This window comes from Mustela putorius, unplaced genomic scaffold, assembly GCF_011764305.1.
Source record: "Mustela putorius furo isolate JIRA1106 unplaced genomic scaffold, ASM1176430v1.1 tig00003834_pilon_pilon_pilon, whole genome shotgun sequence".
NCBI lineage: Eukaryota > Metazoa > Chordata > Mammalia > Carnivora > Mustelidae > Mustela > Mustela putorius.
This window is the reverse complement of record NW_025421987.1, coordinates 109,696,928-109,711,450: the sequence shown is the minus strand read 5'-3', so window position 1 is coordinate 109,711,450 and position 14,523 is coordinate 109,696,928. Positions and strand designations below refer to the sequence as shown.

General features: G+C 43.7%; 1 long non-coding RNA gene across 1 annotated transcript; it reads left to right on the top strand.

Annotated features, from left to right (window-relative positions):
* Positions 1–3,508: 3,508 nt before the first annotated feature.
* On the top strand, positions 3,509–9,517 carry LOC123394356. The gene is made up of 2 exons (XR_006609031.1): positions 3,509–3,581; positions 8,552–9,517. It is a non-coding gene; the product is annotated as an uncharacterized LOC123394356 (long non-coding RNA).
* The last annotated feature ends 5,006 nt before the right edge of the window (positions 9,518–14,523 follow it).

Here is a 14,523-nt window from a genome sequence, read left to right as displayed (position 1 = left end):
ACTAATAGTGTCACTTTCACAAATTATTTTAAAGAGAGGAACAAAGATGCCTATAAAAATGTTTACCCTGCCCATTTCCAAAAACTGACGTTGAAGCAATTTTGGATAAAACCCTTTTTTTCTCCCCCAACATAATTAGGGGAACTTCTTGATGTTCTTTGTTTTTAAATCAAGCCAGCCACAGAGATGACCAGAGAACGTGACATTTCACAGCTGCCAACCCCCAGACACCAATCTGACACTTTTATTTCATGGATATGTAAACCACCATGATCCAGACCAATACGGATACCTCTGAAATTTGCAAAGCTACTTGGAGATAATGAGTCCAGAACCCAGTTGTTCTTGGCAATTCTATGTTTGTTGCCCTCTCTCCCTGAGCTTGCCCTAGTTTAAATAGCATCTGTCATGGATTTTCTGTCTTCATGTTTGGCTGCCTAGCTCATGAAGTCCTTCTTACTTTAGGGGAGCCTCCTGTCTTATGGCCACCTGCCCAAGAGAAGCCAAGAGTGCCGAGCAGAAGACTTGCTTTCCCAGACTTCCTTGCGGCGATGGCCCATGTATGCATTCTGGGCTCTTCCAGTCTCCTATACCTGGGTGGGGCTCCACTTGGGAACAGAATGAAACAATTGCTCCCGGACAACATATGTCGGCATCAGTAGCTTCTCTATCAGGACCAGTAGTGACACATTATTTAGGGCCTTCTGTCTTAGCCTTCAACCTGGTCACCCACATATCTCAACATTTTTGTGAACCCACAAGTATCTAGCAGATTCAGTAGTCAGTGTTTTCTACCACCTACAGTGAAGACCCCTGACAAGTTCAACTGATAATACCAAACACCGCGTGCCAGGAACTGTACTCAAGTACGTTACATGGATAAACTTACTTAAGTTTCACAATAACCCCATGAGGCAGGTATCATGACCAATCCCATCCTTTGGGCCAGGTGACTGAGATACAATGAAGAAAATAATTTGGGGTTAAGTAATGTGCCCCAAATTATTCGCAATGAGTAGCAAGGCTAGGATTTGAACCAGGTTGTCTGGATCTAAATCTGAGCTCTTAATCACTGCACATACTGCTTCTCTATGGGTCTTTTGTTGGTTGGTTTCTTTGTTTACCGATTACATAAATAACTGTTCCTCATAGAAACATTCAAACATTACAAAAGAGTAGAAGAGAGCAAATACAAATAAACTGCTACTCTACCACTTATGGAAAATCATTGTCTGTAGCTTCACTATTTAAAATTAATTAAAATTTATGTGGAACATAAGGACCAGCATGGAGGACCACAGGGGAAGGGAGGGAAAACTGAATGGGAAGAAATCAGAGAGGGAGACAAACCATGAGAGACTCTGGACTCCGGGAACCAAACCGAGGGTTACAGAAGGGAAGGGGGTTGGAATAACTGGGTATTGAGGAGGGCACGTGTGGTGATGAGCACTGGGTGTTATACACAACTGATCAATCATTGAACACTACATCGAAAACTAATGATGTACTGTATTCGGGCTAACTGAAGGTAATAAAGAAAATTTTAAAGAATAAATTTAAAAAATAAATAAGATGAAAGATTTCGTTTCTCAGTCACACTAACCACATTTCAAGGGCTCAATGGCCATATGCATCTACTGGCTGCTGTTTTGGATAGCCCAGATATAAAACATTTCCATCATTGTCGGAATTTCTAGTGGACAGTGCTAAGGAGTTTGGGCGCCTACTTCCACAGTCTCCTGGGACGATGAACAAGAACGTGCGATGTTATATGAGAAAATATTTTGCATGTTGTTTTTTATGGGGGCACTCTTCTGTTATTCCCTTGCCTACAGCATACTTTTTCTTGCTCTGGCTCTTCACCTCTTTTCTCCTGATAAGTGAGATGTGTGCGCATCCTTCTATGTCTTTCTCTTGGCTCTTAGAATCATACATTAAATAATCACATGAGGACCGCCTTGTTGGTGGCGAACAATTTTGGCCTTCTTGCATTTTTCAGTTAATAAAACATCATGGAGACCTTTCTGATCAACCAGTACAGACGAGCTTGTTAGTGGCCATGTGGAAATTCCATGGTCTGGATACGGGACAATATTTTGATGTACATTCAGCCTCTTTCCATTTTTTTTTTCTACCATCAACAATGCCCAACAAATGTTGCCACCCATAGCTCCTTATGAATTAGGACTTTGTTTTCCACAGAACTGATTCCTACAGAACTGAGGTAGGATTATTGAATTGAAAGGTATATTTATGCTTAATTTTCATAACCATTAGCAGAGATCCCCATTTTCTCCAGATCCCCATATTCTGCTTCTGCTTCACCTTCTGTCTCCCTCCTACCTCCAGACACCCCAAAACCTGTACGGCATTAGATACTGTCACACCTCTGGATTCTTTCAGAATTATGGTTGAAACCAACACCCCTCTACAGCAGCATAACAAGAGTAGATGGTGAGAGCAGTTGCCTAAGGTAAAGTGATTAAAAGGTTCCATTTTATGAAGATATAAAAATAATAAACTAAAAGTTAATTTCCTTTTTACTGCCACCACATACAGGTCATTCTAACAACACTGCTTCCCTCAAAAATCTTTAATTGGCCAAAATTCTAAGCTGTTGCCGTCCGTGACTGAGTCTTAATAATGTGTAAACTTCAAATCCCAGTTACATGACTGGCCTCAAAAGGCCTCAGCCACACATTTGCTTCTAAAGTAAATTATAATGGTTCTCAGTAATTCTAGCTCACTTCAGATGCTGCTTGTGTCTCCAACCTCTGAGGTACACTCCTGTGCTTCCACGGGAAAGTCAGAATGAGCCAGGTTAGCTGGATGCAATTTTTCTTTTTTGAAATTAAAAAGACACCAACATCTTTTCAAACAGAATCAGCTTTAAACAATGTATTGTGAAGCACCAACCTTTAAAATGGCTCCTTGTGGAGAAACACATGAACACGGTTAACAGCTACCAAAAATGTAAAGAAAAAGAATGCCACAGAAAATAGTCAAATTTTGAAGAAGAATCCCAGGAAAAATGACAAGAGTCTCTGCCAGAAGAAACCGAAGGACAATCTTTGATTCTGGAACAAATCCCATGTACTCTGAGCCTCAATTTTCTCATCCATAGAATAGGGACAATCGTACTTAACCTCCTGGGATTCATGTGGGGATTAAGTGAGTTAACGTTTAACATACAAGGCTTGAAGATGCAAAATTAAGGCAGGGTTTGACCTATGGATCGCATTCCCCCCTCTCTGCCATTTTTTAATTTAAGTTTGAATTATTCTATCCAATAATAAAAATGTTTGAATTAGTTCTAATGTTTGAATGTTGAGAGGTCTCACACTTAAAAAAAAAAAAATCCACATTTCTGCCTTCTCTTAGAAAACCAGAAGCTTTAGCAATATTGTACCCACTCTGTCCTGCGCTAGCCAGGGGCTGGTCTGGAGAAGGACTGAACCCCAGGGGCCCCGGATGGCAGGTGCTCATTGTTCTCTGCTTCCGCCGTTGCCTGGCAACAGCGTGGGCCACTGGGAGTCCTCTGACCACAGGGCTCTGCTCCCTCACTTTACCTGCCGGCCCAGGTAGGCCTGCTGTGACATTTAGCTTCAGCCTGGCTTCTCCTTGGCTTCTCATTGGGGTCAGGTCCTGTCGCGTTATTCCCACGGTGGTGGGAAGGCTCCGTCAGGCCTGAGGTGATGGCTATCTTTCTCCCGGAGATTTACCTTCTGATGGGATTTAGGGAAAGGCTTGTCCTAATCCTGTCACTCTGACTGTGAACAACCCCAGTAATGAAGTGAGGACTTTTTTGCCATCTGGGCAAGGGATCAGTCGTGAGTGGCAGAAGCTTTTCCCTCCAGACTACTTCACAGTTCTGTTTCTCTCCCTTCCCATAGAGCAGCCCTCCTTCAGGCCACCACCATTGCCCCGATTCTCATACAACCAGAAAAGGGAATTAAGACATACTTTGTCTTTCTTAATTCTCTCTCTTTTTAAAATTTTTACATCTAGTAATTTATTCCAATCACCCTTTTTTAAAAAATTGAGGTATAACTGCCTAACATTTTATCAGTTTCATTATAGCATAATAGTTTCTGTGGATAGTGTTTGTTTTTTAATTCTCCAAATTTTAATGGTAAGGAATGAACATTTTTGGCTTTTTAACGTTTTCATTATTATTATCTATGAGAACATCTTTTCAAAAAACAGCTTTTATTATTTTCCAAGTTTGAATGATAAACCATCCCCTAAACCCACTGTTAAAGAAGTTTTATTATTTTTCTTCTAAGGCCATAGTCCCCCTAAAAGTACTTGATTAATTTAATAAATACAAAACATTTTGCAGTGGGATTTCATCATTTATATTTATCGATTGATTTCAAGTCTGCCCTTCCTCTCAAATACTTTTCTTCATAAATACTCAAACTTGGGGCTTTGTGTGTGTGTGTGTGTGTGTGTGTGTGTGCTTTCATGGTTTTTTACTTATGACGATCGTTTTGGGTTACTTTTAATCCTCTTTCCTTCACCTCTGAAAACCAGGAAGTGACCGGAGAGAACAGGGCCATTAGTAATCTTGTGATTATGTCTTCCTCTTTTTGTTTCTCAATCTACATCAATAGTTTCTTCTTGCCTCTCCTCTGGTTTGGATTTTTCAGTGTTGCAAACTTCTGGTTCTTAGTTTATATACTCTAAACTTCCGAAAAAAAAAAAAAATGGTACTATCCAACTGTATCTCCATCCATTTTCTACAGCTTAAGCTGTCATGTTTAGCTGCTGAGTCATGTTCTGGATAGCAGGAGAATGGCTTCTTCTCATGGCCTTTTCTCTGGCCTAGGTAGGGGACGAATGCTTTGCTAGTTATAGTAGCTCTGTTGAGGGTTCCATAGGATATTCAACAAAGATGATCACGTTTCAGGCAAGTAAAATGACTTTCTTTTCTGTTTGGATTCCTTTTATTTCCTTTGCTTCCCATATTGTACTGGCTTAGATCTCTTTAAGGAGTAGTGTTCAGACTTGCTGACAAAGCAAAATCCAGCAGCACACCTCATGAGGAGTCATGCAGTTCTGGAAGTATCCGGAAACCGAGATAAGGGTTCTAACTTGGCTGGGTGCTGGTGAGGGCCATCCACTAGGTTGCATACTGCAGACTTCTCGTTGTATCCTCACATGGCAAAGAGCAGAGAGGGCCACGGTTGGTCCTTATTGTCTCTGTGGGCTATTTTCAAGGGTTATGCAGACAAATCATCGTGTGGAAGATTAGGGGCTGGGGAGGCTGCTTTTAGGCAACAGGCCTGAAAATGGAAATTCAAATAAGGTAAAAGGGCCTACAGACCACCATGCTGAATGCAAAAAGGCTGATTAGGTGACCCACTTCAAAATACCCATATGCCCTAGCTAACCAGTGGGTTACTCAAACCTGGCACAGTTACACACCACCCCCACCCCCCCCACCCCACCAAAAAATCCACAAGTTCCCATACTATCTCACTCCACCCTACACCTATAAACCCTCACCACCACCTCCTGGCAGACAGTCTCTCCTTTGCGGTCCTGCCTGCTGATCCCTTGCAGTGTTTTAGATAAAATTGTAGCTCCTTTGTTCTGCCTTGAGTGAATTCTTTCACTACCAGCTGACCAGTGGCCTCTGCCTGGTTGATTTACTCCACAGGGTTTAGGCTGAGCTATAGTGATAATGGTACACCAGTTAGCAAGCTGAAGACAAAATATCACAGGCAATGACTTCTTAGCACCAAGGAAGTTTGGGAAGCAACTCAGACAGAGATTGACCAGAGTTTGGAGCTGATGCTCTCCGAAGACTTGCCTTCCCCTCTGCTGGGCTCCCAGGATGAGCAGGAATCATGAACATGCCATTTTGTTTTGTTTTGTTTGAAAGATTTTATTTATTTATTGGACACAGAGAGAGAGAGATTACAAGTAGGCAGAGTGGCAGGCAGAGGGAGAGGGGAAAGCAGGCTCCCTCCCCACTGAGCAGAAAGCCCGATGTGGTCTCGATCCCAGGACCCCAAGATCATGACCTGAGCCGAAGGTAGACGCTTAAAGACTGAGCCACCCGGGCACCTGAACATGCCATTTTGAAATCTGACTACTGAAAAGCCAGTCCGGGGTCAGCCCCCAAGAATAAAAAAGAACAGTGCAAGGCCTGGCTGTCTCAGGGGCACATTACAGGGTTTCCCAGACTGACAGAGTTCCCTGTCTTCTGTCCATGCAAAATAGCACGTTCCTCTGTGCATTTTTGTTCTATTTTAATCAAACCGTCTGGCCTTGATAAAACCCTACTGTTACCTTTCCTGAGACAAATTTCTGCAATGCCCAAGTCTTGTCAGTGTCATTGGATGCTTAGCAACCCTTTGAAGAATCAGAAAGTCCCAGTGCTTCTTTAAATAAGGGTTCGCGGACTATTTGCATGTGTCACCATTCTCTGGGTCTCTTGTTAATAACGCAGATTACCTTGGTCTCAACTCAAACCTCCTATATCAGAAACTTTAGGGTGGGTTCTAGGTACATGTATTTTAAAGCACTCTGATCTTATACTCCCCACACTTAAATTCCTCCAATAATCACTGGAATCATTCCTTCTAGGAAAAAAACAAACTCTGTTTCCATGGCCTCTAAGATCCTGCCTAGACTGGACCTTGCCTGCTTAGCTCCCATGAGGTGGTCCTTCCATCTCTCAGTTCATCCCCCAATAGCCCGATGCCCTCCTCTTACAGAACCACATGCTCTTCTCCTGCCAGGAATGATTGTCCCTCCCTCCTTCACCCAGCTAACCACAACTCCTAATTGAGGTCTCCTACTGGATCACATTCCCTTATTGCTTGTTCTCATACTACTTGACCCCTATTCACTTGCATGAATAATTGATTATTATCTGAATCCCCAACAGACCATATAGTTCTGAACACGGGACCAGTCTCTTGTGTTTTCTCCTACTAAATCCACAAAGCTGCCTTAATGCCTGACACATAGTAGATGCTCAATACATACTTAATTGAAATGAACCATCCTTTTCCCAGTGTGATCGCATCTAGTCTCATGATTTTAAGTCCCATCTACGCTCTAGTGACCTCCAAATTCATACCCTTGACCATCCCCAAGTTCAATTCTTTCCCCTCTCTCTCTCTCAGAGAGCATGGGTGCATACACAAGCACGGGTGGGTGGGGGGCAGAGGGAAAGGGAGAGATAATTTTTTTTTAAAGATTTTATTTATTTAATACAGAGATAGGACAAGTAGGCAGAGCAGCAGGCAGACGGAGAGAGAGAAGCAGACTTCCCACCAAGCAGGGAGCCTGATATGGGGCTCAATCCCAGGACCCTGGGATCATGACCTGAGCCAAAGTCAGCTGCTTAACTGACTGAGCCACCCAGGAGCCCTGAGAGAGAGAATCTAAAGCAAGCTCCAGGCCCAGCACAGAGCCCTATATTGGGCTTGATTGCACAACGATGAGATCATAACCTGAGCCAAAATCAAGACTCAGACACTTAACCACTGAGCCACCCAACTCAATACTTGATTCCCATCTTTGCCATCTCAGAGGCTGGTGTCATCATTCATCCTATTGCTTAGGGTCCCAACTTGGTGTCATCTTTAACCATCTTTGTCCTTCATGCATATTTGATCCATCATCACCATCCCAATGGCTTCCTTTCAAGATATTTTCAGAAACCTCCATTCACCTGCTCCAGTGCTACCACGTTAGCCCATGCCACCATCATTTCTTGATGAGACCAACTTCTGTAGTACCCTTCTGGGGGAGACCCCTGGGTTTGTGGAAATAACCAAAGACCACCTAAAGGAGAATGCTATTTACTCAGCATTTGTTGTAGCAGGGGAAACAGCCACTATTATGCGTGTGTCAGAGGCCTAAAGACAAGCAGGGGAGTGGGAAAGATTTATAGTAAATTAAAGAAAGACACTGAGTGTGTGTGATTGGAGGCTTTAGCTTGGGGAAGCAGGATGTGGTATAACTAGAAGCAGAGTATCTTACGTGATTGATCTGAGGACCATATCTGGCTTTCTTTGGTTGGTCCTGAGTTGGAAGTGGCTGCACAATTAGGGAAGCTGGTAGTCCCTAACCAAGTCCTGACCACGTGGGGCCAGTTGCTGCAGAGGGTGTGGTTTGAACCCTGCACTGGTTATTGCATGGCTTGTGGATCAGAGTTCTATTTCCACATAGTGTGGCCATTGTCTGCTGGTATATTCAGTCTCTTGGGTAGATGTGGACTTCTGTAACCACTTGGGTCTTCTCTCTTCAATGGGCATCAGATGAGCTTTGCCATAAGTTTCAGGGCATAGAAGAGTGGACAGGTAGATCTGTACAGAAGCATCTGGGTATCCAATAAGGCTGATAATGTAGTACCCTTTCGAATAGACAGTCTCAAGACTGTAAGAGGTGGGGTCTCATTTCTCACCCTTTTCAAATAGGCCTCCCTTAGCGACTCACTCCTAATAAAGAGAATGTGGTAAAAGTGATGTTTGTGATTTCCAAGTCTAGGTCATGAAATTAATAGAGCCTCCATCTGGATCTCTTTCAGGGACATACACCTTCGGCACCCCGAGCCTCCATGTGAGAAGTATGGCTGCTCTGAAGCCATTGTACCAGACAGATGGACAGACCACATACTGGAAACTATAGCACTGGAGAAACAGAAAGGGACATCTGAGGAGCCCAGTTGTTGAGTCTTCTCAGCCTAGGCACCAAGTCATATGGAAGAAGAAACTTTTGGGATGACTCCTGTCCTGGCTATTCTCTGAGTACAAATGAATGAGAGACCCCAAAAAAGAACCACCCAACTGAGCCTTATCATCTCCCATAACTGTGAAATATCATAATATTACATTGCAGTCGCCCTTTACACCACTAAATCTGGGCTGGTTTGTTACACAGCAGTCAGTAACAGTTACAGACCTCCTGAGTGTAGCTGAGATGGAGAGCAAGCCAGAGGAGCTGTGGGGAATGGCCGTCACCCATGTGGGACCTCACTGTCACACTATCTGCTGCCTTGCTGAAGGGCAGGTCACTCCCCAGGCCCTCACCAGGGAAGGCCAGCCTGGGATTCTTCAAATGTAAATGTCATCGAAATGCTGAACTCCCATAATGAATACAAAGCGGCCCTACTAACCACATACTCTGCCGTGGGAGAAATTCCCACGCCACTGGATCACGTGCTTAAAATTCTAATTCAGGCAGAAATGCTAGGTCTAGAGATGAGTTTTTTTTTTTTTTTCCCCTCTGCTATGGAATCTGTTTTATCTTGCCCTCCCTTGAATATAAGATCCCTTTGCTAGTTAAAAAAGTAAGCCACGGCTAGCTACGGAAGATGTCCAGTCCAAATTCCATACTAAAGACAAGCAAACAGAGTCTCGGGGAGCTGAGGGAATAACTCTCAGTTAACAGATAGCCGAGAAGAGTTTAAAGGCCAGGATTTTTGACTCCCAGTGTCCAGTGTGCTCCTCAAGGAACAAATGTTTAATTTACATAATAAACCCTTTATAAACCACTTATGGGCCAAGACTAAGTGCTACATAGCTATTAACATTAATTCTTATGATGGCTCTAGGGCTATTTTAACTGTCCTTTTGTGGTGAAAAGAGACAACTGAGGCCCACAGAGCTTAGAGGTCCTTGCCCAGGCGCTGCTTTAGAGATCCCCACACTGGCCTTTTCTTGCCTTCTCCTCCTCTGTCAGCTGAGGAATCTGTGGGGCCAAGGTGCTGTCTCCCTGGAGGTTCTGCCATATCCTCTAGACCACAGCCAGGACCTGGAACTCCAGCATTCCCTGCCCAAACAGCCCTCAGGATGTTTCCAGGTCCCATGCAGGCTTTTCCCTAGGGTCATCCCACTGAGAGTGGACTTCCCCAGCAATGTGCATACTTAGGCCAGAAAGGAGGCTGAAGAGCAACCTTTGTGGTTTGGGGGCTTGCAGGGAGCTTGAATGTCCAGGCTGGGGGGTCCTCACATGGAGCGGGATGGATCTGGGGACAGAGTGGGAAGGGAAGGCTGGTCAGGCTCACCCCCTACTGCCACCCAACAGGGAACTCGGAAGAGCATTGGAATTCTAAATTTGAACTTAGCTTTCCAGTCATCATAAAGGTCTACCTGCCAGGGTTGGAGGTTAGAGTTATTCTACGTAACAGTGCGTTAATGTGATTTATAATTTTCAGTGTTTGAATGTATCTGTATCTGCATATATACTCTTACTCAGGTCCCATAACATTACCAGTGAGCAGTGGTTTGCTGGTGTTTAGCGCTGGATTAGTGTAGAGGAAGCCCTGATTTGTAGCTGAACTTTTCCACGCATGACTATGTCCACCACAGTGGGTTCCTTGGGACGGGTGACTGGTTGCCACCCAGCAGAGAGTGGGAAAGGCTGTGCACAGTGGGCTCTCCAGAGCTAGACAGCCTCCAGCCGATTGCTCGAGGCAGGACTGATAAGGTTACCCAGCTAGCAAGCAAGCCACAGAGACAGAGTTTGCATGAGGCAGTCTGGCTCCAGAAATCTTCCTAATTCCTCTGCTGCTCCCAGCCCTCTCTTTCCCAGGCTCATCCTCAGACCTTACAAAGTGTGGAGGGTCGTTGCGTCCAGCTCTGCTTTGGGTCCTGGGCCCCAGAGGGCTAAGTCTTACTTCAGAAGACATTGTCTTGGCTGCAGGCGTAGAGAAGACTTTCTGGCTGAAGCGAGGTAGCCATGTCTCCCTCAGAGGCAAAACTTCGTGCCTGTGTTGTAGCTTTCTTAACTTTCCAGTTTATTCCAGCTCTCCGAACTCCTAGAGTTTCCTGGCTCCTGCTTGCTTGCTTTGCCTTTCCTGTCTCAGTTTGGTGGCTTTTACGTACTCATCTCTGTGGTTCATCTGACCACGGTCCACCGGGGAGACGTTCCTTGCTGTGGACACTGGGTGCTTGTGCGGTCTAAGGGGACAGCTGTTTTCCTATTAAATGGATATTCCCATGGGGATGAGTGTGTATAAAATACTTTGACCTTTTAAAGAGATTCTGTTCTTGAAAAATTGGGGAACTTCTTTTCTAGACATTTCAGCGTTTACCAACCATTTTAGGGGAAAAATTCTAATGCCTAAAGCATCCAGTGTGTATAATAAATTAACTTCTCTTCTGTGCATCTACAATGGTACCGTCCTTGGGAAAACCAAAGAAATAGTGTTTCTTATACTTCAGTGGGTGCATGGATCACCAAAAGATCTTGCCAAAATGGACCCTCTAAACCAGTAGGTGGGGGATGCAGTGGTTCTCCGAGTGTGATGGTTGGTCCAGCCATTTCAGCAGTGCCTGGAAACTTCCTACTGCTGTAAATTCACCCCAGACCTACTGAATCAGAAAGTCTAGAGGTGGGACACAGCAACTGTATTTTTAACAAACCTCCAGGTGATTTTGATGCAACTAAAGTTTAAGAAACACCGTTCACAAGTATTACAGCAAATCTGAACGTGCTCTAAGAACCCAGGAACCCAGGGAGGTAAGGCACTTCCTGAAAATGGGAAGGAGAGGCAGAGGGATGTGGTAGTGTCCCGGCAGTGTGGTGATTAAGTTCACAGGTTACAGCATCTCTCCAAGGATAATTACCCAAGCTGAACTGAGAAGTCAGCCTTGTTCTGACTGTATCGCATCCCAATGGTGGTTGTGTTTTGCCACCAATTAAAACTTCTCATGGCCCAATGGGTTCCCAAAGCTATGTTCCATTCCAGCCCCCGTTCCACAGGTGACCAGGTAGCTTCCCCTGATTGCTTTTCAAGCGCCTCCCCCAGAGAGATAGGAACCTCCTGTTGGCCTTCCCCCTTCGTATGTAGAATATCTTTTTAAAAAGGATGATTCTGCTTTCCAGTGCTTGGTCTCCCGGCTTCCCCTCTGCTTCCCCACACTGTGACCTGCATGCGAAAAAGAGCCCAGAGGGAGCGCATTAAATGCATGGAGAAGTAATGCCACAGAGGTCAGCAGGATTCCCAACCAATCTCATTATACAATCTTTTTTTAAAATTGAAGTATGATTGACACGCAATATCCTATTAGTTTCGGGTGTGATTCGATATTTTTACACCTTATGAAATGATCCCCGTGATAAGTCTAGTTACCATCTGTCACCGTACCAAGTTATTACAATATTACTGACTATATTCCCTATGCTGCACTTTATATCCCCACCACTTATTTATTTTATACCTGGAAATTTGTACCTCTTAATCTCATTCACCTATTTTGCCTGTCCTTCCAACCTCCCCTACCTCCGGTTGCCAATAGTTTGTTTCTTATATCTGTGAATCTGTTTCTGTTTTCTTTGTTCATTTGTTTTGTTTTTTAGATTCTACACATAAGTGAAATCATATAGTATTTGTTCTTCTCTGTCTGACTTATTTCACTTACCATTATACCCTCTCTGTCCATCCATGCTGTCACAAAAAAGCAAGATTCTATTCTTTCTTTTTTAACGAATTAGTAATATTCCACTGTATTGAATGTGTAATATTCCACATCTTCTCTATTCATTCATGTAACAATGCACACTTAGGTTGCTTCCAGAACTTAGCTGTTGTAAATAATGCTGCAATGTACATAGGGTGCATATATCTCTTTGAATTAATGTTTTCATTTTGAGGGGATAAATACTCAAAAGAGAAATTGCTGGATTATATTATATGGTAGCTCTCTTTCTGATTTTTTAAGGACCCTCTATACTGTATATAGTGGCTGCACCAATTTACATTCCCACCAGAAGTGCACAAGCGTTCGTTTTTCCTACATATCCTCACCAATACTTACAAATTCTTGTCTTTTTTTACTGGCCATTATGAGTGGGGTGAGGAAATAACTCATTGTGGTTTCAATTTGCATTTCTCTGATGATGAGTGGCGCAGAGCATCTTCCCATGGAGTTTGTCTTATAATCTGGAGGAAATGCCTGGAGTTACTTGGCTGGAAGCTTCTCCAGTGCAATAGCCCAGGCCTGAAGGCTGTGTATTGTGAAGATCTCCGGCTTTCTGGGTGAGGGGTTTTGTCTGGCTGGGAGAACATGCTTACACTGTCAAAAGATAAAGTCCCTAGAAGCAACACTCAGCCAATGACAGGTGGGCAATTAGAAGATAAATACCCTCTGTGTCCTCACTTCTTGGTTGGAACATCTCTGAGGAGGCTCCTGCTCTATCTCTAAGGCACCCCAATAGAACTGCCCTCAGTCACCTACTGTGAGTCCTGGCTTCATAACACCCTTTATCACTTTCTTTCTCTAACCGGGCTACTTTCTTACTCCTTTGTTGGTGCTTTCTCAGATCACCTCTCAAATAAATAATTTGTGCTTGAATCTTTGTCTTGGGGTCTGCCTCTGGGAACAGCCAAACTAAGACAGGATAAACAAAATAGTTTAAGTGGAATGCCCAGTAAGGAAAAGGGATGGCTTTCATTCTTTCTTAGCAACAAAAACAAAGCACTACCTTCAGGAAAGTAGTATCAGTGAGTTCATTCATCCATTTGTTACCATGCGTTATTGAGCACCTACTCTTTACCTGGAGCTCTGGGTAGGTCTGGAGAGGTTGGAGCATGATTGTAAAAGGCCTGGAATACAAATCTATTGTACTTGAACCTTTCTGTATCCAGAGGAATAAGGGGGTGATACCGTCAGAGCTGGACAACGGGAAGCTAAAAAATCTGGCTCTACAGAATGAACCGCAGGGTAAAACTGGGCTAAGGAGGCTCATTACAAAGTTTCTGGAATATGCTTAGTGCATGTGCTGAAGAACACTTTCCCAAAGGTTAAATACAGGACCTACAAATATCAAACATGTCGAAGATTTTATTCCACTCATTGGGAATCATAATATGATAAAACTTGAATTCAAATGAGAATTTGAAGAATGGAATTTTACAACAGGCAGACCAAAAAAACCCTAAAAAGACAAAATGAATTTATTCATTCATGTGAAATTGGCTAATATCTTACAAGCAAAGATTTGGGGGATTATCACTTTTGCCAATGGCAATCCATTGTCACTATCAGATGAAATCTGTGTTTGTCGGGTGTCATCTGCTCTGCTGCTAGTTTTTTACAAGTTGGCCTCTAGCCTCTGCAGGGCTGTAAAATAGTCTGGTCAATAGAAAACAAGGGGTGTCCAGGTGGCTTAGTCATTAAGTATCTGCCTTTGGCTCAAGTCATGATTTCCGGGTCCTGGGATCAAGCCCCACATTGGGCTCCCTGCTCAGCGGGGAGTCTATCTCTCTTTCTCTCCCTCTGCCCCTTCTCAGCTCCTATTCTCTCTCTCTCTCAAATAAATAAATAAATAAATAAAATCTTAAAAAAAAAAGAAAGAAATCAAAGTTGCCCTCCCAAGATACTCTGAAAGAATACCTATTAATCTCTCTTTTATTTATTTGTTTGTTTGTTTGTTTGTTTACTTGCTGGAGAGAGAGAGTGGGATATGGAGCTTGATCCCAGGATCCTGGGATCATGACCTGAGCCGAAGGCAGATGCTTAACTGACTGAGCCATCCGGGCACCTCCTCCTTCCC